The sequence below is a fragment of the Lactuca virosa genome, chromosome 6 (assembly GCF_052849685.1).
Source record: "Lactuca virosa cultivar CGN04683 chromosome 6, Lactuca_virosa_CGN04683_v6, whole genome shotgun sequence".
Taxonomy (NCBI): domain Eukaryota; kingdom Viridiplantae; phylum Streptophyta; class Magnoliopsida; order Asterales; family Asteraceae; genus Lactuca; species Lactuca virosa.
Genome location: NC_136431.1, coordinates 217,247,460 through 217,266,186, shown reverse-complemented (window position 1 = coordinate 217,266,186; position 18,727 = coordinate 217,247,460).

The following is an 18,727-nucleotide window of genomic DNA, read 5'->3' as shown; positions in this document are numbered from 1 at the left end:
ACTTCCATGGGAGTATGCGGTGCCAGTACGTCAGGCACTTACTTTGGAGGCAGCTATTTGGGCTGCCAAGTCTGTTGAAGATATGATCAAGGGGAGAGCCGCCAGCAAGGTTGAAGTTGGTGAAAAGAGAAAGTTTGAAGGAATGTCAGGTTCCAATAAAAAGAACAAATTCTCGAAGTCTGGTTCAAGAAAATTCGGAGGAGGAGCCGAAGCCAAATGGTGTGACAGGTGCAAGAAGAAACATGCTGGGAAGTGCAGCGTGGAAATCACTTGTTACAAGTGTGGAAAGCCACGACATTATGCCAATAATTGCACCTTCACTAATAACGTCTGTCATGGGTGCCATGAAGAAGGGCATATTTTGAGGGATTGCCTGAAGAAGAAGGACGCAGCGAAACCCAATCTGCCACCAAAGCCAAAGGCGAGAGCCTTTCAGATGACACTCGAAGTTGCGAAAGAAGAAGCTGATGTCGCTTCAGGTACCTTTCTCGTAAACGAATTGCCTGCCCAAATTTTGTTTGATTCTGGAGCAAATTACTCCTTTATATCGCATGAATTTGGTAGAAAACTAGCTTTGCCTGTTGATAGACTAGTTAATGCTTTATTAGTCGAAATTGCTAGTGGCAAGTTTGTACCTGTTAGCCATCGTATGAAAAACATCATCATTGACTTGGATGGGAATAAGTTCCACGAGGAATTATTGCCTATCGAGTTAAATGGATTCGACGTAGTTTTAGGAATGGATTGGCTTAGTGCCAATGATGCCGAAATAATGTGTTGGAAGAAGATAGTTAAAGTAAACCCGCCAGGGAAAGAGTCATTTATGGTGTATGGAGACAAACGCAGAGTAAATTCTGGAATCATTTCCTTAATGAAAGCCAGAAAGTGTTTGGCCAAGGGGTGTACATCATATCTAGCATTCGTGATCGATGCTCAGAAGGAAAAGAAGGAGGTGCAGAATATTCCAGTGGTGTGTGATTATCCGGAAGTCTTTCCCGAAGATCTTCCCGGATTGCCCCCTGATCGACAAGTAGAATTCCGTATCGACTTGTTACCAGGAACGACGCCAATAGCCAAAGCACCATATCGATTAGCACCAACCGAAATGAAAGAACTTATGACACAACTTCAGGAGTTATTGGACAAAGGTTTCATTCGACCTAGTTCATCACCCTGGGGAGCCCCTGTGTTATTTGTAAAGAAGAAAGACGGGAGCATGAGAATGTGCATCGATTACAGAGAGCTGAATAAAGCGACGATAAAGAACAAGTACCCGTTGCCGAGGATCGATGACTTGTTCGATCAGTTGCAAGGATCGAGCTATTTTTCGAAGATCGATCTTAGGTCGGGGTACCATCAACTAAAGGTGAGGGAGCAGGATATCGAGAAGACCGCATTCAGAACAAGATATGGACACTATGAATTTTTGGTTATGTCGTTCGGATTAACCAATACCCCAGCAGCTTTCATGGATTTGATGAATAGGGTTTGTAAACCATACCTTGATAAATCCGTGATAGTATTCATAGACGATATCTTGATCTATTCGAAAAGCAAACAGGAGCATGAGAAGCATCTGCGTGAAGTGCTAGAAGTTCTGAAAAAGGAGATGCTGTACGCAAAGTTCTCCAAATGTGAATTTTGGATTCAAGAAGTCCAATTTTTGGGTCATGTGGTTAACCAAGAAGGGATAATGGTTGACCCAGCAAAGATTGAAGCTGTGATGAAGTGGGAACAACCAAAAAGTCCCACGGAGATTCGAAGCTTTTTAGGATTAGCCGGATATTATCGCCGATTTATCCAAGGCTTTTCTTCGATCGCTACTCCATTAACAGGTTTGACCCACAAAAGAGCTACTTATGCTTGGAATGAGAAGCATAAGGAAGCCTTTGAGAAGTTAAAGAAGAGATTGTATGAAGCACCGATTCTTTCGTTACCTGAAGGAGTTGATGACTTTGCAGTCTATAGTGATGCCTGTGGAGTTGGGTTAGGATGTGTTCTGACCCAAAGGGATAAAGTGATAGCGTATGCATCGAGGCAGTTGAAAGAGCATGAAAAAAACTACCCAACTCATGATCTGGAGTTGGCAGCGGTAGTATTCGCCTTAAAGATATGGAGGCATTATCTTTATGGTACTAAGTGTAAACTTTTCACTGATCATAAGAGTCTTCAATATCTCTTTAATCAGAAGGAATTGAACATGAGGCAGTGGCGCTGGCTGGAACTACTCAAGGACTACGACTGTGAGATACTTTACCACCCTGGTAAAGCAAATGTTGTTGCTGATGCTCTCAGTCGGAAGGTAAATCTTGAAAAGAGAAGGCCAAGAGCGCTGAAGATTGAAGTTGTCTCTACAATTGTGGAAAGTATAAAGAAAGCTCAGGAGGAAGCTTTGGAGAAAAATGACCGGAAGGAGGAACGTTTGGGTAAAACGTTGGTGGTTGATACAAACGGTCAAGGATTGAAGGTATTCAAAGATAGGATTTGGGTACCTAAGACGGGAGGAGTAAGAGGTCTTCTGATGGAAGAAGCTCACAAAACCATGTACTCGATTCATTCCGGCAGTACGAAAATGTATAGGGACCTAAAACCCTATTACTGGTGGCCGACGATGAAGCTCGATGTTGCTAAGTATGTGGCTGAGTGTGTAACTTGTGCTAGGGTTAAGGCACAACATCAGAAACCGTATGGGAGTTTAGAAGATTTACCAGTACCCATGGGTAAATGGGAGGACATTACCATGGATTTTGTGACTAAACTGCCCAGAACAAGGAACGGTCACGACATGATTTGGGTGGTCGTTGATCGCTTCACTAAGAGTGCGCATTTCATAGCCGCTAACGAGAAATGGTCTATGGATAAACTTGCGAATTCTTATGTGAAGGAAATTGTGAGGCTACACGGTGTTCCGTTAACGATTGTATCCGATCGTGACAGCCATTTTACCTCAAGGTTTTGGAGGAGTCTACAAGAGGAATTGGGTACCAAGTTGTGTTTGAGTACAACTTACCATCCACAAACCGATGGTCAGAGCGAACGAACGATTCAAACATTGGAGGATACGCTGAGAGCATGTACCCTAGAATTCCAAGGTAACTGGGATGAACACTTACCTCTAGTAGAATTTTCCTATAATAATAGTTTCCACTCAAGCATTAAGATGGCACCTTATCACGCTTTGTATGGGGAAAAGTGTCGAACGCCATCATGTTGGCTGGAAGCTGGGGAAAAGCAGTTTATGGGACCTGAAATAGTCCATCAAACTGCTGAAAAGTTGAAAGTGATAAGGGAGAGGATGTTAGCTGCTCAAGATCGACAAAAGAGCTATGCTGACAAGAAAAGACAACCGATATCCTTCGAAGTTGGAGATTCGGTTTTACTTAAAGTCTCGCCGTGGAAGGGACTTATAAGATTTGGTAAAAGGGGAAAGTTGAGTCCAAGGTTTATTGGACCATTTAAAGTTCTTCAGAGGATCGGGAATCAAGCTTACAAGCTAGAATTACCGGAAGAACTGGAGGGTATTCATAACACATTTCATGTGTGTTATTTGAGGAAGTTCACGGGAGATGTGCCCGACATAATTCCGATTTTTGAGTTAAAGGTGGATGAAAACAAAAGGTTGATTGAAGAACCTGAGGCAATAGTTGACCGTAAGACTATGAAGTTGCGACGCAAGATGGTTGATTTAGTGCTTGTGCGCTGGAAACATACGAATGGACCAAATATCACCTGGAAAACGGAGAGTGACATGATGAGTCGCTACCCGCAGTTGTTTGGCGATTTGTGATTCCGGGGACGGAATCATCCTAAGGGGGAGAGAATTGTAACACTCGTGTTTCTAGCCTAGGCATTAATATTAAGGTGATAGTCTAGGTTAACCTTTGTAACTCATTTTGAAGAAATGAAAAAGAAATTATGTGAATTCTATGTGTTTTATGTGTTTTATGCTTAATTACTAGGAGTTAATTAATTAAGAATAAAACTGAGCGTCAAAAATTAAATTTTAGATAAAGCTGATATCTATTAAGAAAGTTGTAGTGGTCGTGACAAGGATTACAGATATATAAAGAATGCCGAAATCCGAGTTATAACGAAAAAGTTATGACCTGTCGAAGTTTCACGACAAAACCGGCTCGGTGCTGAATGTCGTAAAAAGTGAGTTTTCGATAAACTACTTTTTAGCCTTAGTGATCTAAACGAAAATCGTAGTGTTCGTTAAACCGAGAAGTTCGATAAAAAGAACGCCCAAATCTGACTTCGTATGAGGAAGTTATGATTTTTCAAAGTTTCAGCTTAGCAGTAGACAGCTAAAAACTCGAATTTTAGATCGAGTGATTTTTAGCCGACACTACCTAAACGAGAATCGAAGGTCTTGTAAATAGTAGCACAACGGTAAAAAGTCTGACGAAAACGGACGTCGGATGAAGAAGTTATGAATTTTTAACGGATTTCCTGTCCCTGTCTGTTAAAAATAATAATATAAAAATTAAAGTCAAAATTAGCCGACGAAGTCTAAACGGAAGTTGTAGAGCGTAATTTTACCTACGCGTGCATATAAAGAACGTAAAAAACGGAGCTCGTATGCGAAAGTTATGGATTTTAGAAGTTTTTGCACAAAAACCGAGAAAATTCGCATAGTCACGAGTTGCCACGTCACCCTCGCCTCGCATGTGCCACGTGTCAGAAATGGTGAGTCATGCGAAGCCACGTGTCGGATTCTGATTTGACCGAAGGGAGGCCCATTCCGAACCTCGCACGCCACGACTCCGAGCCTCGCACATGGACTGTGAGTCCGCGATCCAATCAGCAACCGCCACCGAGGCCCTCGCACGTGCTGCCATCTGCGCACCCTCGCCTGCGGACCCCACCACCAGAACCGACTTCGGACCAGTAGACCTCGGTCCAGTAGGAGGCTGCCAGCAAGCCTTCGCAGGTGCGAGCCTCGTGCGAGCCTTCCCCTGCGAACTCCGGATCAGCGACGTGTGGCCTCTTCTCAGCGGTTGGATCAGGAGCTTCGGCCCCTATAAATAGGGGGGTGCGAGACCTCCCGGGGGTATTTTGAAAACTTGTCATTTTTAGCCCCTTTCTCCATATTTCTTTCATATTATCATCCCCCGAAGCCCCGGTATCAATTATAAGCCCCGGAATACGCCACGAAGTGCCCGTGAAGCCCGGAAAATTTATCTTTTCGGTTTCGAAGCCCGACTTTTGCAGAGCCCGGTTTCTCAATAAAACTCCCGGTTTTATTAGAAACGAACGTTTTAGGAAACGAATTGCTGCCCGATTATCATCAAATCATGTGAGTGTGTAGTTATTTTCAATTTACACATAGATATGAAGTATTTAATTCATCAACACCTACAAGTTGCGAAATCCGTTAAAAATTCATAACTTTTTCATCCGACGTCCGTTTTCGTCAGACTTTTTACCGTTGTGCTACTATTTACGAGACCTTCGATTCTCGTTTAGGTAGTGTCGGCTAAAAATCACTCGATCTAAAATTCGAGTTTTTAGCTGTCTACTGCTAAGCTGAAACTTTGAAAAATCATAACTTTCTCATACGAAGTCAGATTTGGGCGTTCTTTTTATCGAACTTCTCGGTTTAACGAACACTATGAGTTTCGTTTAGATCACTAAGGCTAAAAAGTAGTTTATCGAAAACTCACTTTTTACGACATTCAGCACCGAGCCGGTTTTGTCGTGAAACTTCGACAGGTCATAACTTCTTCGTTATAACTCGGATTTCGGCATTCTTTATATATCCGTAATCCTTGTCACGACCACTACAACTTTCTTAATAGATATCGGCTTTATCTAAAATTTAATTTTTGACGCTCATTTTTATTCTTAATTAATTAACTCCTAGTAATTAAGCATAAAACACATAAAACACATAGAATTCACATAATTCCTTTTTCATTTCTTCAAAATGAGTTACAAAGGTTAACCTAGACTATCACCTTAATATTAATGCCTAGGCTAGAAACACGAGTTACAGATCCGGATCTGAATTCTGGAAGCGGTGCGTTCAATGAGTTTTCGGCAAGATACCTAAGTCGCAGTCACAACAAAGTCGTTACAGTTGCCCCAGGGACTGTGCCCCAGGATCAAGCTCTGACAATCAAGTTAGATCAGTTGATAGAGATGAGATGGTTATCCCTAGATGGAGGGAACCATCCTGGTGTGTGGATGTGTGTTTAGCCATGGAGGCTCTAGGTAAGAGAAGGTGACTAGAAGATTGTTAGAAGCTCTAGGGTTGCAGATCCCTTGAAGCTGCCTAGAAGCTCTATAGAAGCTGCCTCCTCATGGAGGAGGAAGCATTCTATTTATAAGGGACAATTAGATAAAGAGGAATTAGGTCAGGCTTTGGGCTAGCCCAACTCAGGCCCAACTATCAAGGAGTCGAGAAAGACGGCACGGGCGCTAGACAAGCGTCGGGCGCAGGCGCTAGACTAGGCTGGCAGGCGAGCGTCAGGAGAGTGTCGGGCCTTGATGTCTGGGACATGATAATGGACCATACGTCAACAAGTCCCCCCCCCATTCCGATGTGATTGGTGTGTAGCCAATGACATTGGACTTGACACAGACAAGTCAACAACACATTAAAGAAATAAGAATAATGGATCGAACCTCAACCACAAGAGATAAGCTGTTGCATGATAAGGTAGACATGGACTTATGCAGCACTAGCTGGCTTGATACACCTTTCTCCTCAAGAGTATGATCCGATCGATGTGATGTAACGTAGCGATTTCTGGTAATATGATGAAGAGCAGGGCTGCTAATAATATTATACAGAGCAAGGCTGCTAATGTTGTGCAGAGCAAGGCTGCTATGTGACAATGGTGTCGATAAGATGCTAGGCCAAGGTAGCTAATAAGTGTGACCTCTCCATATGGCCTCTGAGACTATCATTCGGTGCGAATGTTGTGTCAAACTCTGGAGTTCGTAAAGCAACTGTAACGTTCTCGATCCATGATTCTTGCCTCCCAGTCACAATTGAAAGTTATCCATAGAAACATCGTTGAGGAAAATGCGCATGCCCTTGCGAGGCAGATGAGATCTGAGGCCAACACCAGGTAGTGGGTTATATTTCTATTCCTAGGGGGAAACTTGGAGTGACTGGTCAGCAGTGCACACTTCTCGAGTCCCCTACAAATGATTTACAAACCAATCTTTGCTCCGTGAGCCTGCTGCTAGCGCACTCTGAGGGCCGCGGTGCTGGAGCGGTTATCTGTGATGACAACACAATCAAATTATAAGTCGATTCGAATTTTTTCTTGCGAGCGTTTTGAAATGCTTCACGGAGTAGCATCAATAGCATAGTTATCTTCTCCCTCCTTTTTTTTTTGAAAAAACTCGAGTCGTCCAGACTGCAACGCTTGTTTTGAATGCGTATTTTGTTAAGCGGAGCTTGCGGAACTCTAGCGTCGAGTGGCTGACTCTTATAGCCCATTTTTGTTGTTGAGCTAGCCCAATAAAATAAGAAACTAGATTGGGGGAGCCCAAAATAGCAACAGTCCAAGGAGGAGCCCAAAATAAGATTCTTTGGAGCCCATTCTCGAAATGAGGCCTAAATGCTAATTCTCTTGTTTGAACGTATTAGAGTACCCACATGCCCACTTACGTTGTGAGTTTGGATGAGAACTGTGTTTCCACCTCCTTCTCACGATCTGTCACAAACATTAATGGCGAAAAACGGAGAAAATATAAAGATCAAAAGGAAAAAAATGAAACAGATATGGAGATCTGAACGTTCGGGAAGCAGATTTGGACACATCTTAGCCATATCCGAACGGATCTGAACAGATAATGGTGTAAATGAACAGATATGAGGTGAAGAACAACATATTTAAATAGATTGGAGGCGAAAATGAGGTTGATACCAAGAGACGATAGCTATTCGTTCTTGGTCCCGCGGATGACGCCAAATGCTGTGACATGTGCTCAGGCCGATGGGTCTTCTATGTTGGATTCAGATTGGAGATCTATAAGCAGTGTCGTCAATGAGTGTTTGCCGAGATACCAAAGCTACAGTCACACCAAATTCATTAGAGTTTCCCCAGGGACTGTGCCCCGGGAGCAAGCTCCGACGATCAAGTTAGATCAGTTGGTAGAGATGAGATGGTTATCCCTAGCTGGAGAGAACCATCCTGGTGTGTTGGGTGTATGTTTAGCCATGGTGGCTCTAGGTTAGAGAAGGTGACTGGAAGCTTGTTAAAATCTCTAGGCTTGCAGATCCCTCAAAGATGCCTCCTCAAAGAGGAGGAAGCATTCTATTTATTAGGGACAATTAGGTCAATAGGAATTAGGTCGGGATTTCGGGCAGCCCAACTCAGGCCCAACTAGCAAGGAGCCAGGAAAGATCGACCGGGCTCTAGGCGAGCACCGGGCGCGGGCGCAGGCGCAGGCGCCAGACAAGGCTGGTAGGCGAGTGCCAAGAGAGCGCCAGGCCTTGACGTTTGGGCCATGCTAATGGACCATATGTCAACAGGACAAAAGGAACGAATAAACTTTAACTACATAACTGTAACCTATACTCACCAAATCATATATGATACTACATTTTATAACATCAAGTTACTAATCCATTTACGTAGTACCAATATACAACCAATTCATAAATTACAACTTATATATCTTCATTTGTAGAATACAAGATATTATTATCTTAGAATTACTCGTGACAAGATACATGAAGTAATCTCTAAGCGTGGTTTTATCCAATACTTAAAGTCACTATTTTCAAAGTACTCATAAATATTGTAGCAATTCCAATTGCAATGTCTTAACCTCAATTGAGAATCTACAATTAATTCATGACAGTCTTGATTCACTACTTACTTCCAAAAGTATGAATAACCGTGGAAGTTTGAATAATTCAAATTACTAAGAAAGTATAAACATGCAAAAAGAAACACAATAATAAACAATTGAATAAAGTAGTACAATAATTATAAATAATCCTCTATTATTCATTCAACCAACCAATCAATTACATTTATTTGTTTTTTACAAGTTTCAAATATCACCTAACTATTAAAACTAATATCGTCTCTTAAACCTATGCTCCTAGAATGCTGGTAATGTTCGAATCTGCTTAGAGCCATTGTGAAACGATCTGCAACATTATCCTCTAATGATACTCTCTTCACCAGAAGGTGTCCTTCTTCTACCTAATGTCGAAAATAATGGTACTTTCTACCGATATGCTTGGATCGGCCATGATCCTTTGATTCTTTTGTGAAAGCAACCATGCCTTCAATATCACAGAAGAGTTCCATTGGTTCCTGAATAGTTGAAATGACTCCAATATCTCTGATAAATTTATTCAACCAAGCCGCTTCCTTCAATGCTTCACTCTCTGCAATATACTCTGACTCACAGGTGGAATCAGCCACCAATTCTTGCTTGGAACTTTTCCAAGTAACTATTCCCCCATTTAACAAGAACACCTAGCCAGATTGCGAAAAAAATTTGTCTCGGTTTGTTTGAAAGTTGGCATCAGTGTAACCAGTTACTCTTAACGTATCACTGCCACCAAGAACTTGGAACATGTCTTTTATTCTAGGAAGATACTTAAGAATGTTCTTCACCGCAATCCAATGGGCTCTGCTAGGATTTCCCTGAAATCGAATAACCATGCTCACAGCATAAGACACATTAGGGTGAGGACATGTGTGACAACCCGAAACTTTGTCCGTTTCCGTTACGCGAGTTTCGTTAATAAAATTTCGAATTTGTTAACTTTTCCGTCAAACTTCTTGGTTTTGAAAATAATCTAGTTATGTATATAATTAAATTATTTACAAGTTGGAACCAAAAATCGCGCGGAAACCCAAAAATCTCGAAAAATCAACATTTCCGGTCTAAGTGAGGATTACGACCGTGAACTAGCTTACGACCGTAAACTCGTTTATGACCGTAAACTCATTTACGACCGTAAACTCGTTTACGACCGTAAACCTGTTTACGGTCAGTGAAGAGTGGACCCCCCCACAACACCCCTATAAATACGATGCCTCCACCTTCATTAGAACATTTCTGTCCAAAAATTCTCTCTTTTGTCTCTCTAAGAACCTTAACCGTAAACACTCAAAATGCCTTCAAACTTCGGAAATCATCGAGAAACCACGTTTGGAGTCACTTGGGAACGCCTGGAAACGATTATCTCTTCGAAATCAACAATCAGAACCAATTTTCTTGAGTTTACGGTCAAACCTTCAAGAACCGTAAACCCTGTTCTTGAGTTTACGGTCAAACCTTCAAGAACCGTAAACCCTGTTCTTGAGTTTACGGTCAAACCTTCAGAAACCGTAAACTCTGTTCTTGAGTTTACGGTCCAAGCCTTCAAGAACCGTAAACTCCTCTTCGACCGTAAACACCTTTTTAGGGGTGTTTTTGACTGAAAACTCACCTTCTTCGATTCGATCAAGTCCCGGTAACATTCCTCAACCGAATTCAAGTGTACCTCTAACACGTTATCTAACGAAATCGCTAATTTAGATACATATACGTATTTATTTGATAATAGGATTCCGTTAAGTGTCGCGTGCAACAACTCGAGGATCTTCATTTCAGTCAGCAATTTCACAACAAGAACTGTGAGTTCATACCCCTACATTTTCCGTATTTTTTTTATGTTTTCAGGGGGGGAATACAAGCTAATCATAAATGTTTTCAAAACTTATGCAAACCTCATACTTTAACCCTTTTGTACTGTGTTGAGTATAAGGGACGTTTTCACAAAAATTTGCATAGTTTTTCCGGACACGCTATTCACTATACATGCAAACTATAATCGGTATAGTTTGGGATTTTCTAAACATCACGAGTACAGAAACTTTCACTATTAAACATATGCACGAAGACATAAATAGTTTACGGTTACATCACCACTTTATCATGGTTTTTCATAACTGTAATTATCATTATATACGGGATACATACGGATTTTCACTACGGTAGAACGCTACTACACTACATGTAAAGTAGATTGTACGATACTGTGAGGCGCTACTTCACTACTGTACCCTTAGGTGTACAGGGATAAATCCTACCACTGTATAACCAGAGTCTCCTGGAGGGAGAGCGTGAGATTTGTGAATAGATCTATTCGGGACTGACAATCCCACATCTGGACTGCTAGCAACAGTTGGGCGGGCACGCCTGAGATGTACAAATGTCATTTAACTCGACGCCTGAAGAACGTTGGAAAGGTCTCTAGTCATATCAAGCATGGTTATACGACTCACAATATGTATAAATCACCTTTAGTTTACAACTTAACACTCTTCAACAGTTCTATTTTTACTAAATAGAACTGATACACACTACGTAATCTGGCTAAGGCCAGGGTTTTTCAAACAGAACCGATTATGCAATGGTTTCACATGCAAAATACTCATACTTCATGATTAGTTTTAGCTAGTCTCATGAGGTAATATTTTCGCACATCACTACAGTTTTCCGTAACGAACATTCATGGTTTTATACGAAATCGATAACGCTACCTTTTCACTAAAGAAAATTTCGGATTTTTTTTGGAAACATACAAATATTCATGGTTTATTACAGAACTGATAACACTACGTTTTCACTAAGGAAAATATCGGATTTTCTTGAAACTATTCAAATATTTTCCGAACTCATCAACGATTTTCACTACAAACCACCGCTTATGAACTCACCAGCTTTATGCTGATACTCTTTTAAACTGCTTGTATTCTCAGGAAATCAGTAGACAGGTGCCTGCTGGGTTTTTGAAGAGTTGAAGCAATAAGAGTTTAATGTTATATTCATACAAGTTATATGATGTAATTCAAACAAGTTTCGGAATTGATGTAAACATTTTTACTTAAGTATTCACTGTAATGGTTGTGTTGCTATGATTGCTGTTATTCATTGGTTGTGATGCTATACATGACGTCCTCCACCCCGGAACGTTTCCGCCATCGGTTTCGGGGTGTGACAGATTGGTATCAGAGCCCTTGTTTATAGCAAACTAGAATACCGAACCTTACGTGGTATACAACTATAAACACTAAGGGGCCTAAGTGCTCTACGCTAAAAGTATACTTTCAAAATATAAAGTATTTTTATAAAAAGTATACGAGCATGCATACATAACAAAATTCGTGTCGCTAGTAGAAAAGAACAAAAGTATTTGGATGCTGGAACGTTGCGTTTAAACCTGGGCAGTTATGTAATCATGTCTAGGGTGAATATAGCCTGATCAACTATATTCAGTCGAGACATGACCAACATGTGCTTGGGAGTGACTGTGGTGTTACAGCAGGCCTAAAACTTACCAAACCTCATCTCACATAAAATACTATAGGAGTATTTTCGTTAGGGCCAAACTCAGTATACAGATTCACTCTAAGTGTTGCTACCTCTTCTTCCTTAAGCGATAACTTACTTGTATTAGTAACCTTTCTGTGTTTATTGCTCGGTAGTATATTTTCATTATCAGGATGAGATATATTTTGTTTTTATATCTCGAGGACTTACCATCCTCTTCTTCCTGATTGTTTCTAGAAAAAGATGCCTCCTCGACCAAGACCCATCAGAAGGAACGACAACACTCCGCCACCACCACCACCCCCTCAGTTCGACCCTGTCATGTTCCAGGCAGTAGTTAGAGCCGCCGTGACTGCAGCAATGGCACAAGTGAATGCTGGTGGGGCTGGAGGTGGAACCGACCCACAGAGACAAGATGGAAGTCAGGGACATCAAAAAGAGTGTTCCTACAAGGACTTCATGACTGCGAAACCCAAGTCCTTCGACGGAAATGGAGGTGTCATCGCCCTGACTCGATGGTTCGAGAAGATCGAATCCATCTTCGAAATTTGCGTTTGTTCTGAAGCAAACAAGGTGAAGTTCGCTGCCTGCACCTTCACCGACAGAGCCTTGACCTGGTGGAATGGTCGGGTCAAAACCAAACCCTGCCAGTGGCTAATGCCATGGGTTGGGAAAGATTGAAGGAGCTCATGCTCGCTGAGTACTGCCCGAGGGGCAAAGTGCAGAAGTTGGAGCACGAACTTTGGAACTTAAAGATGAAGGGTTCTGACATTGCTGCTTACACTGCTAGATTCTGTGATCTGGCACTTCTCTGTCCGGGAATGGTCACCCCGGAAAGCAAGAAAATCGAGAGGTACATCTGGGGGCTGACACAACCAACAAAAGGAAATGTCTTGGCTGCGAGGCCGACCACATTTGAAAGCGCCAAGGATCTGGCACAGACTCTGATCGATCATGAAATCGATCTGGATGAAGTGGCAGCTGTCTCTGAACCACAAAAGGAAAGCGGTGGGAAGAAGAAAAAGTTTGGTAACAAACGAAAGGGTCAGTCTTCGCAGGAGCCCTCCAAGAAACAACAAATAGTGGCAGTTCATGCTGTTACTGCTCCTGCTGCTGCTCCCACTGCTGTTCCAACCACCTAATCTCCTACCGGCGGTTATGCTGGAAAACTACCCATGTGCAACAAGTGTAACTTCCATCATCACGGACCCTGCCGTGAGCTGAGTTGCAATAGCTGTAGAAAGAAAGGACACACAGCTCGATACTGCAAGACACCAGCTCAACCAACCAACCAGGCTCCGGGAGCGGGCGCTGGTCAAACTTGTTATGGATGTGGAGAGGCTGGGCACTTCAGGAGAAACTGCCCCAAGGCAACAACTGGTGGCAATGCAGGGAGAGTTCTAGTGATGGGCCAGGAGGAAGCAGTTGCTGATCCTACCGTTGTTACGGGTACGTTCCTCCTTGACAACTCTTTTGCATGCATTCTCTTCGATTCTGGTGCGGAGAGGAGTTTTGTTAGCCATTCATTCAAACATCTAATCAAATGTAAATCCCAACCTCTAACCAAAACATTTACCGTCGAGATGGCTAACGGAAAGAAGGAGAGCACTAACGACATATTCATAGGCTGTACTCTTACCCTAGGCAATTATTCTTTTCCTATCAATCTTATGCATGTGTCCATCAAGAGTTTCGACGTCATTATCGGCATGGACTGGCTAAGCTCCAATCGTGCTGATATTCTTTGCTTCGAGAAGGCTATCCGTCTCAATCTTCCCTCTGGAGAAGCTCTCATGATTTATGGAGATAAGCCTAGCTCGAACCTCCGTATCATTTCATGCATCAAAGCTCGGAAGTATCTGCGAAAGGAGTGCCATGCATTTCTAGCTCACGTTTTAGACGTGAAGCAAAATGTTAAAGACCTCGAGAGTCTTCCCGAAGTCTGCAACTTCCCTGATGTCTTCCCTGAAGATCTCCCAGGAATCCCTCCCGAACGCCAAGTCGAGTTTCGTATCAACTTGATCCCCGGAGCTACTCCCGTAGCTAAGTCTCCTTACCGCTTAGCGCCAGCGGAAATGCAAGAATTATCCAGTCAACTCAATGAGCTGATCAACAAAGGATTCATAAGGCCGAGTTCCTCACCCTGGGGAGCTCCGATCTTATTCGTGAAAAAGAAAGATGAATCCTTTCGGATGTGCATTGACTACCAAGAGCTGAATAAGCTGACTATCAAGAACCGATATCCCTTACCCAGAATCGACGATCTCTTCGACCAACTTCAGGGAGCCAGTTATTTCTCAAAGATCGATCTGAGATCAGGGTACCATCAATTGCGAGTTCATGAGAATTATGTGCCCAAAATATCATTCCGAACTCGCTATGGACACTATGAGTTTATAGTAATGCCCTTTGGTCTAACCAACGCACCGGCAGTATTCATGGACCTGATGAATCGGGTGTGCCGCCCTTTCTTATAAAAGTTCGTGATTATGTTCATCGACGATATACTTGTCTATTCGCGGAGTGAGAATGATCATAAACATCACTTAAGGCAGGTGTTGGAAACATTAAGAGCAGAAAAGCTATACGCGAAATTCTCGAAGTGCGAATTCTGGATCAGGAAGGTGAATTTCCTTGGACACGTGATTAGCAAGGAAGGAATACACGTGGACCCTTCCAAGATCAAGGCGATTGAGAACTGTTCTGCACCAAAGACACCCACAGAAATCCGGAAATTCTTGGGTCTCGCGGGCTATTATCGCAGGTTCATCCAGAACTTCTCCAGAATCGCTAAGCCCTTAACTACCCTGACGCAAAAAGGGATAACCTTTAGTTGGGGAGTCAAGCAAGACACTGCGTTTCAAACATTGAAGCAGGCCCTATGCAGCGCACCTATCTTGTCCCTGCCCGAAGGGACAGAAGACTTCGTTGTCTACTGTGATGCATCCAATCAGGGCCTAGGGTGTGTACTCATGCAGAGAGGAAAAATCATCGTCTATGCCTCGGGGCAGTTGAAAACACACGAAGTCAATTACACAACTCACGATCTAGAGTTGGGAGCAGTGGTCTTTGCGTTAAAGATCTGGAGACACTATCTCTATGGAACCAAGTGCACTATCTTCACCGACCATAAGAGCTTGCAACATATTTTTGATCAAAAGGAGTTAAACATGAGACAACGGCGATGGGTAGAGTTACTCAGTGATTACGAATGCGAAATTCGCTATCATCCCGGAAAGGCCAATGTGATAGCAGATGCCCTCAGTCGAAAGGAGTATTCAGGACGTAAGGTGAAGGCACTAACAATGACCATCCATTCCCATTTAACCGCGCAAATCAGAAAGGCTCAACTGGAAGCCTTAAAACCCGAGAACGTGGCAAGTGAGTCACTGCGAGGAATGGACAAGAACTTGGAGGTCAAAGGAGACGGAGTGTACTATTTCATGAACCGGATCTAGACCCCAAAGTTCGGCGGGTACATAGAGGTTGTCATGAATGAGGCTCACAAGATGAAATACTCCGTTCATCCAGGTTCGGATAAGATGTAATTGGATCTCAAACAGCTCTATTGGTGGCCAAACATGAAAGCAGAGATCGCTACCTTCGTGGGCAAGTGCCTGACTTGCGCCAAGGTGAAGGTCGAATATCAGAAGCCCTCAGGTCTACTTCAACAACCGGAAATACCTGAGTGGAAGTGGGAAAGGATAACCATGGATTTTATCACCAAGTTACCCAGATCTCCGAGTGGGCACGATGCCATCTGGGTAATTGTCGATCGATTAACAAAGTCCGCCCACTTCCTGCCAATCAAAGAAAACTTCAAGATGGAGAGACTCACCCGAATCTTCATTCAAGAGATAGTTCGCCTTCATGGGGTACCTGCATCTATTATCTCCGACCGAGATAGCAGGTTTACCTCGATATTCTGGCAATCACTACAGAAGGCTCTTGGAACTAAATTGGATATGAGCACGGCTTATCATCCGCAGACTGATGGACAGAGTGAGAGAACAATTCAGACATTGGAAGACATGTTGAGAGCCTGCGTCATCGATTTCGGCGCGTCATGGGACACTCATCTTCCTTTGGTTGAATTTTCCTACAACACCAGCTACCATACCAGCATCAAGGCTGCGCCGTTTGAAGCCCTCTATGGCCGTAAGTGCAGATCCCCTCTGTGTTGGGCTGAGGTGGGTGACACGTAGCTAGCCAGGGGTCAAGCCCCCGACAACACTCTCACTAGTCCTGAAATTATCCGAGAGACAACCGAAAAGATTGTGCAAATCCGAGAACGACTGAAAGCCTCTCGAGATAGACAAAAGAGCTACGCCGATAAGAGACGAAAACCCTTGGAGTTCCAGGTTGGTGACCACGTCCTTCTGAAGGTCTCACCCTGGAAAGTCATGATACGTTTTGGGAAACGTGGAAAGCTAAACCCAAGGTACATTGGACCATTCGAAATCCTTGCTAGGATCGGTCCCGTGGCATACAAACTTCAGTTACCCCGAGAGCTCAGCAACATCCATCCTGTGTTCCACGTGTCGAACCTAAAGAAGTGTCTGTCCGATGAGACACTTGTGATGCCTCTCGACGAGATTGAAATCAACGAGAACCTCAACTTCGTGGAAGAACCTGTCGAAATCATGGATCGGGAAGTCAAACGAACGAAACAAAGTCGCATCCCGATAGTGAAGGTTCGCTGGGATGCTAAGCGGGGACCTGAATTCACTTGGGAGCGCGAAGATCAGATGAAACAGAAATATCCGCATCTCTTTCCTAATCCATGATTTGTATTCTATGTTCGAATTTCGGGACGAAATTCCCTCTAACGGGGGGGATGATGTGACAACCCGAAACTTTTTCCGTTTCCGTTACGCGAGTTTCGTTAATAAAATTTCGAATTTGTTAACTTTTCCGTCAAACTTCTTGGTTTTGAAAATAATCTAGTTATGTATATAATTAAATTATTTGCGAGTTGGAACCAAAAATCGCGCGGAAACCCAAAAATCTCGAAAAATCAACATTTCCGGTCTAAGTGAGGATTACGACCGTAAACTAGCTTACGACTGTAAACTCGTTTACGACCGTAAACTCGTTTACGACCGTAAACCTGTTTATGGTCAGTGAAGAGTGGACCCCCCCACAACACCCCTATAAATACGATGCCTCCACCTTCATTAGAACATTTCTGGTCAAAAACTCTCTCTTTCTCTCTCTAAGAACCTTAACCGTAAACACTCAAAACGCCTTCAAACTTCGGAAATCATCGAGAAGCCACGTTTGGAGTCACTTGGGAACGCCTGGAAACGATTATCTCTTCGAAATCAGAAATCAGAACCATTTTTCTTGAGTTTACGGTCAAACCTTCAAGAACCGTAAACCCTATTCTTGAGTTTACGGTCAAACCTTCAGAAACCGTAAACTCTGTTCTTGAGTTTACGGTCCAAGCCTTCAAGAACCGTAAACTCCTCTTCGACCGTAAACACCTTTTTAGGGGTGTTTTTGACTGAAAACTCACCTTCTTCGATTCGATCAAGTCCCGGTAACATTCCTCAACCGAATTCAAGTGTACCTCTAACACGTTATCTAACGAAATCGCTAATTTAGATACATATACGTATTTATTTGATAATAGGATTCCGTTAAGTGTCGCGTGCAACAACTCGAGGATCTTCATTTCAGTCAGCAATTTCACAACAAGAACTGTGAGTTCATACCCCTACATTTTCCGTATGAGCATAAGGGACGTTTTCACAAAAAATTGCATAGTTTTTCCGGACACGCTATTCACTATATATGCAAACTATAATCGGTATAGTTTGGGATTTTCTAAACATCATGAGTACAGAAACTTTCACTATTAAACATATGCACGAAGACATAAATAGTTTACGGTTACATCACCACTTTATCATGGTTTTTCATAACTGTAATTATCATTATATACGGTATACATACGGATTTTCACTACGGTAGAACGCTACTACACTACATGTAAACTAGATTGTACGATACCGTGAGGCGCTACTTCACTACTGTACCCTTAGGTGTACAGGGATAAATCCTACCACTGTATAACCAGAGTCTCCTGGAGGGAGAGCGTGAGATTTGTGAATAGATCTATTCGGGACTGACAATCCCACATCTGGACTGCTAGCAACAGTTGGGCGGGCACGCCTGAGATGTACAAATGTCATTTAACTCGACGCCTGAAGAACGTTGGAAAGGTCTCTAGTCATATCAAGCATGGTTATACGACTCATAATATGTATAAATCACCTTTAGTTTACAACTTAACACTCTTCAACAGTTCTATTTTTACTAAATAGAACTGATACACACTACGTAATCTGGCTAAGGCCAGGGTTATTCAAACATAATCGATTATGCAATGGTTTCACATGCAAAATACTCATACTTCATG